We start from the raw sequence: 6,358 nt of genomic DNA, 5'->3' as shown, positions 1-6,358 counted from the left end.
TGACTTATCGGGTCTTCGTTGGAATTACCGTCGCTGGCATTGTAAACTCCAGATGACCTTGTGATTCCTTCGTCGGGCACTGGTAAAGGGTGGCGATGATGCGTTCTATAATAGAAATACCCGTCGTAGCGTTTCTTCCGAGTCAACCCGCTCACGAAACTCTCTCTCGTCGTGGAATCCCCGCGTCGGAGAGTAAAACGCGAATTCATACTATGAAAACTTACGTCTCTCGACGATGGGACGATCCACGCGAAGAGTTGTTTACGTGCACGCGTATGGTGCGATTGCGTCGATTCGCTTTTCTGTACGGGGAGAAATAGAACGTTGAGTTGACTTATCGGGTCTTCGTTGGAATTACCGTCGCTGGCATTGTAAACTCCAGATGACCTTGTGATTCCTTCGTCGGGCACTGGTAAAGGGTGGCGATGATGCGTTCTATAATAGAAATACCCGTCGTAGCGTTTCTTCGGAGTCAACCCGCTCACGAAACTCTCTCTCGTCGTGGAATCCCCGCGTCGGAGAGTAAAACGCGAATTCATACTATGAAAACTTACGTCTCTCGACGATGGGACGATCCACGCGAAGAGTTGTTTACGTGTACGCGTATGGTGCGATTGCGTCGATTCGCTTTTCTGTACGGGGAGAAATAGAACGTTGAGTTGACTTATCGGGTCTTCGTTGGAATTACCGTCGCTGGCATTGTAAACTCCAGATGACCTTGTGATTCCTTCGTCGGGCACTGGTAAAGGGTGGCGATGATGCGTTCTATAATAGAAATACCCGTCGTAGCGTTTCTTCCGAGTCAACCCGCTCACGAAACTCTCTCTCTCGTCGTGGAATCCCCGCGTCGGAGAGTAAAACGCCGAAGGCTTACTATGAAACTTACGTCTCTCGACGATGGGACGATCCACGCGAAGAGTTGTTACGTGCACGCGTATGGTGCGATTGCGTCGATTCGCTTTTCTGTACGGGGAGTAATAGAACGTTGAGTTGACTTATCGGGTCTTCGTTGGAATTACCGTCGCTGGCATTGTAAACTCCAGATGACCTTGTGATTCCTTCGTCGGGCACTGGTAAAGGGTGGCGATGATGCGTTCTATAATAGAAATACCCGTCGTAGCGTTTCTTCCGAGTCAACCCGCTCACGAAACTCTCTCTCGTCGTGGAATCCCCGCGTCGGAGAGTAAAACGCGAATTCATACTATGAAAACTTACGTCTCTCGACGATGGGACGATCCACGCGAAGAGTTGTTTACGTGCACGCGTATGGTGCGATTGCGTCGATTCGCTTTTCTGTACGGGGAGAAATAGAACGTTGAGTTGACTTATCGGGTCTTCGTTGGAATTACCGTCGCTGGCATTGTAAACTCCAGATGACCTTGTGATTCCTTCGTCGGGCACTGGTAAAGGGTGGCGATGATGCGTTCTATAATAGAAATACCCGTCGTAGCGTTTCTTCCGAGTCAACCCGCTCACGAAACTCTCTCTCGTCGTGGAATCCCCGCGTCGGAGAGTAAAACGCGAATTCATACTATGAAAACTTACGTCTCTCGACGATGGGACGATCCACGCGAAGAGTTGTTTACGTGCACGCGTATGGTGCGATTGCGTCGATTCGCTTTTCTGTACGGGGAGAAATAGAACGTTGAGTTGACTTATCGGGTCTTCGTTGGAATTACCGTCGCTGGCATTGTAAACTCCAGATGACCTTGTGATTCCTTCGTCGGGCACTGGTAAAGGGTGGCGATGATGCGTTCTATAATAGAAATACCCGTCGTAGCGTTTCTTCCGAGTCAACCCGCTCACGAAACTCTCTCTCGTCGTGGAATCCCCGCGTCGGAGGGTAAAACGCGATATATAATAGTATATGCCAGTGGTTCGCGCGCGTCGTCTCTGAGATACGCGGTCGACAGAGTTCCGAAAACACGTGATGTGCCACGATTTCCGTGCGTCTTACATCTTTCGACGATGGGACGATCCACGCGAAGAGAACGTTCGTGCTTGCGTGAGGTGCAACAGCGTCGATTCGCTTTTCTGTACGGGGAGAAATAGAACGTTGAGTTGACTTATCGGGTCTTCGTTGGAATTACCGTCGCTGGCATTGTAAACTCCAGATGACCTTGTGATTCCTTCGTCGGGCACTGGTAAAGGGTGGCGATGATTCGTTCTATAATAGTAATACCCGTCGTAGCGTTTCGACCGATGTCACCCGCCACGAATGTCTCTCTCGACGTGGAAACCCCGCGCCGAAGAGTAAACGCGAAGGCTTACCATACGAAAGAAAACGGTATTATACGCCTGTGGTATGTGCGTCTCGGCTCTGTGATACGCGATCGGCAGAGTTACAAAAAAACGTTGATGGGCCACGATTTCCGTGCGTCTTACATCTTTCGACGATGGGACGATCCACGCGAAGAGTAGTTACGTGCTCGCGCGAGGTGCGATAGCGTCGATTCGCTTTTCTGTACGGGGAGAAATAGAACGATGAGTTGACTTATCGGGTCTTCGTTGGAATTACCGTCGCTGGCATTGTAAACTCCAGATGACCTTGTGATTCCTTCGTCGGGCACTGGTAAAGGGTGGCGATGATTCGTTCTATAATAGAAATACCCGTCGTAGCGATTCGGCCGAGACACCCGCCACGAAACTCTCTCTCGTCGTGGAATCCCCATGTCGGAGAGTAAAACGCGAAGGCTAACTATATAAGAAACATATAGTATTATTTATGCCTGTGGTTCTCCGTTTGTCCTACTCTCAGATACGCGACTCGGAGAGTTACGAATAATCGTGATGGACCACGATTTCTGTACGTCTTACATCTTTCGACGATGGGACGATCCACGCGAAGAGATCATTCCTGCTTGCGTGAGGTGCGATAGCGCCGATTCGCTTTTCTGTACGGGGAGAAATAGAACGATGAGTTGACTTATCGGGTCTTCGTTGGAATTACCGTCGCTGGCATTGTAAACTCCAGATGACCTTGTGATTCCTTCGTCGGGCACTGGTAAAGGGTGGCGATGATTCGTTCTATAATAGAAATACCCGTCGTAGCGATTCGGCCGTGTCACCCGCCACGAAAATCTCTCTCGTCGTGGAATCCCCGCGTCGTAGAGTAAACGCGAAGGCTTGCTATAGAAGACTATAGTTTATACGCCTGTGGTTCACCGGTTGCCTGCTCTCCGGGGTACGCGATCGCGCAGGAGTTACGGAAGAACTTGATGGGCCACGATCTCCAAGCGGCTATATCTTTCGACGATGGGACGATTCACGCGAAGAGAACGTTCGTGCATGCGTGAGGTGCGATAGCGTTGATTCGCTTGTCTGTACGGGGAGAAATAGAACGATGAGTTGACTTATCGGGTCTTCGTTGGAATTACCGTCGCTGGCATTGTAAACTCCAGATGACCTTGTGATTCCTTCGTCGGGCACTGGTAAAGGGTGGCGATGATTCGTTCTATAATAGAAATACCCGTCGTAGCGTTTCGACCGATGTCACCCGCCACGAAATTCTCTCTCGTCGTGGAATCCCCGCGTCGGAGAGTAACCGCCGAAGGCTTGCTATAGAAGACTATAGTTTATACGCCTGTGGTTCACCGGTTGCCGGCTCTCCGGGGCACGCGATCGCGCGAAGGTTACGGAGGGACGTGAAGCGCCCGAGCAATGAAACGTCCGCAGGAGGAAACGAGCAACCGCCGAACATTGTTTCGCGACGTTTCCATAATGTATTGTCGTTTCGCTCGCATCCCGCTTCTTTCCCCTAGTTTCCTCGACGCGTAGTTTCGCAGCCTTAGTGGACGAATCATTCTCGATTCGAGGAAAGATATGCAGTGGGGCGTGCAATGAGCCCGCCAGAGACCACGATCTCCAATGCGTCTTTACATCTTTCGACGATGGGATGATCCACGCGAAGAGAACGTTCGTGCTTGCGCGAGGTGCGTTAGCGTCGATTCGCTTTTCTGTACGGGGAGAAATAGAACGATGAGTTGACTTATCGGGTCTTCGTTGGAATTACCGTCGCTGGCATTGTAAACTCCAGATGACCTTGTGATTCCTTCGTCGGGCACTGGTAAAGGGTGGCGATGATTCGTTCTATAATAGAAATACCCGTCGTAGCGATTCGGCCGAGTCACCCGCCACGAAACTGTCTCTCTTTCGTCGTGGAAACCCCGCGTCGGAGAGTAAAACGCGCGAAGGCTGTGACTGTAACATATATATATACAGTATACAATGCCTGTGGTTTTTGCGCGTGTCGGCTCTTCGGTATACGCGATCGGCCAGAGTTACGGAGGGACGGTGAAGCGCACGAGAAATTGAAACGGCCGCACGATTGGAACCGAGCAACCGTCGAACATTGTTTCGCGACGTTTCCATAATGCGTTTTCGTTTCGCTCGCATACCGCTTCTTTTCCCCTAGTCTCTGAGACGCGTTTTCGAGCCGTTCTTCCTATCGATTCTCGTAGAGAGAAGGGACCGGGTAGTCTGGAAGTGGAACCCGCATCTTGCGTGTACCGTACACGGAATTGAGAGGACCGGCCGTGAAGCTCGTTTTAAAGCCGTGCGTCTGACACCCAACTCTTGCGCGCCAATTTCGCGGCAAGAGATAATATGGGACGAATGACCGGCAAAGAGCCAGCTGTGAAGTCTGTTTTTTTAATCGAATCCGTGGACGTGTGTATGCCGTAGCGTCGCTCGTCGTGTTCGTTCATGGTCGTTCCGAGAGAAAGAACGAAAGCGGTAACGAAGGGACCGGCCGTGAAGCTCGTTTTAAAGCCGCGCGTCTGACACCCAACTCTTGCGCGCCAATTTCGCGGCAAGAGATAACATGGGACGAATGACCGGCAAAGAGCCAGCTGTGAAGTCTTTTTTCATTATTTGCTTTCAATCGATCGATCGGTACGATTCGTGCAACGTTTCGCGCGATGCGACGCGAAAACATGCGCGCAACAATAGATGCGTCTGATCGGAAGAACGCGAGGGTCGACTGCACGCGATGGATTCAGTATCGGGTAGGATACAAAATATATCCCCGTCGTTTCCACGCGTGCGAGTCTTCTGCGTCTTTCGCGGGTTTTTGAATGCACTATACGCCCGGAACGTCGAGAAATATATACATATTACTTGAACGTTTTTCGTCTCGAAAGGCTTCGGTGTCGTCTCCAAGGCGACGCCTGAATCTCCTTCGCGCGCTGGTCGGAGATTCAGGTATCAACTTTTATCTTCTCTTTGAAAGAAGAGAGATATTAGGTCGAACAAATGAGAATAAAATTATATATGTGAAATATAAAATTTATACGATTACCCTGAACGGTGGATCACTTGGCTCGTGGGTCGATGAAGAACGCAGCTAATTGCGCGTCAACGTGTGAACTGCAGGACACATGAACATCGACATTTCGAACGCACATTGCGGTCCACGGATACAATTCCTGGACCACGCCTGGCTGAGGGTCGTTTACGTACCATACACTGCTTGCGTAGCTCTGTCAAATCCCCGCCGTCGTTCACCTCTTCGGATCGAACGTTTTTTTACCGAAGGGCGCAAAGAACGTTTCTGAGTCGGGTTAAGAGAAGGATGCTACGTACGAGCGAACGATGGGTGTCTCGTCGGCGTTTGTCGCGGACACGCGAAAATTCTGTGAATTTCACGGACAGTGTACGTTCTAGTTGTTGCAAAACGATCGGAATCGTTTGTATGGACTCGCGTGAGTGTTCGCGGCGTCGTGCGTCGTTCAATTACGACCGCCCGCGGATACCGCTCCACTGCGATATGGATCTGAGCGACAACTTTTTCGGCTGTTCGTGAGATGAACGGTTTCGTGTGTTTAGAAAAATTTTTTTTCCCGCGCTCCCGACGTCACCTGAAATGATGCGTCAGAGGTGAAAGAAAATATTAAGAAGTCGAGAGAGAGAGAGACTACACACGTTTTATTCATATTTTGTATACCGTGCGTGAGACGGATGTGCACGACACGTCGTATGTCGGTATATTACCGACTGGCCCCAGGGAGATTGTTTTCTTCCTCTCTTACGAATGAGATGTACGTTTCGGAGGATCGTCGTTACCGAAACACACGGCAAAACGAGACTTCTCGCAGCAGAACCTTTATACACAATACACATCGACTCTTTTTACCCCGAGAGAGAGAGAAAAGGTGTATTTCTTTTTTTTATTTTTCGAATTCGACGCACGAACGCTTTGACGACTGGAGAAAAACACGGTGTGTGTTAAAATCGTGCGGGACGAGCATGCGTATTCGTAACGGGTCGAATAGTTCTTATTCCCCGTCGTCGCGTGTCCTCGCTGGACCACCACCGTGCGCTTCCGCCACGTTCAGTTGAATTTCGAAATATATATATA

The 6,358-nt window shown here is 50.2% G+C and overlaps 1 non-coding gene across 1 annotated transcript; it reads left to right on the top strand.

The window, feature by feature from the left end:
* The first annotated feature begins 5,296 nt into the window (after positions 1-5,296).
* On the top strand, positions 5,297-5,451 carry LOC143175616 (5.8S ribosomal RNA). The gene has a single exon (XR_013000325.1). It is a non-coding gene; the product is annotated as a 5.8S ribosomal RNA (ribosomal RNA).
* The last annotated feature ends 907 nt before the right edge of the window (positions 5,452-6,358 follow it).

Source organism: Nomia melanderi, unplaced genomic scaffold, assembly GCF_051020985.1.
Source record: "Nomia melanderi isolate GNS246 unplaced genomic scaffold, iyNomMela1 scaffold0141, whole genome shotgun sequence".
Lineage (NCBI taxonomy): Eukaryota > Metazoa > Arthropoda > Insecta > Hymenoptera > Halictidae > Nomia > Nomia melanderi.
Note: the sequence above shows the minus strand (reverse complement) of the source record. Positions and strands in the feature narration are given on the sequence as shown.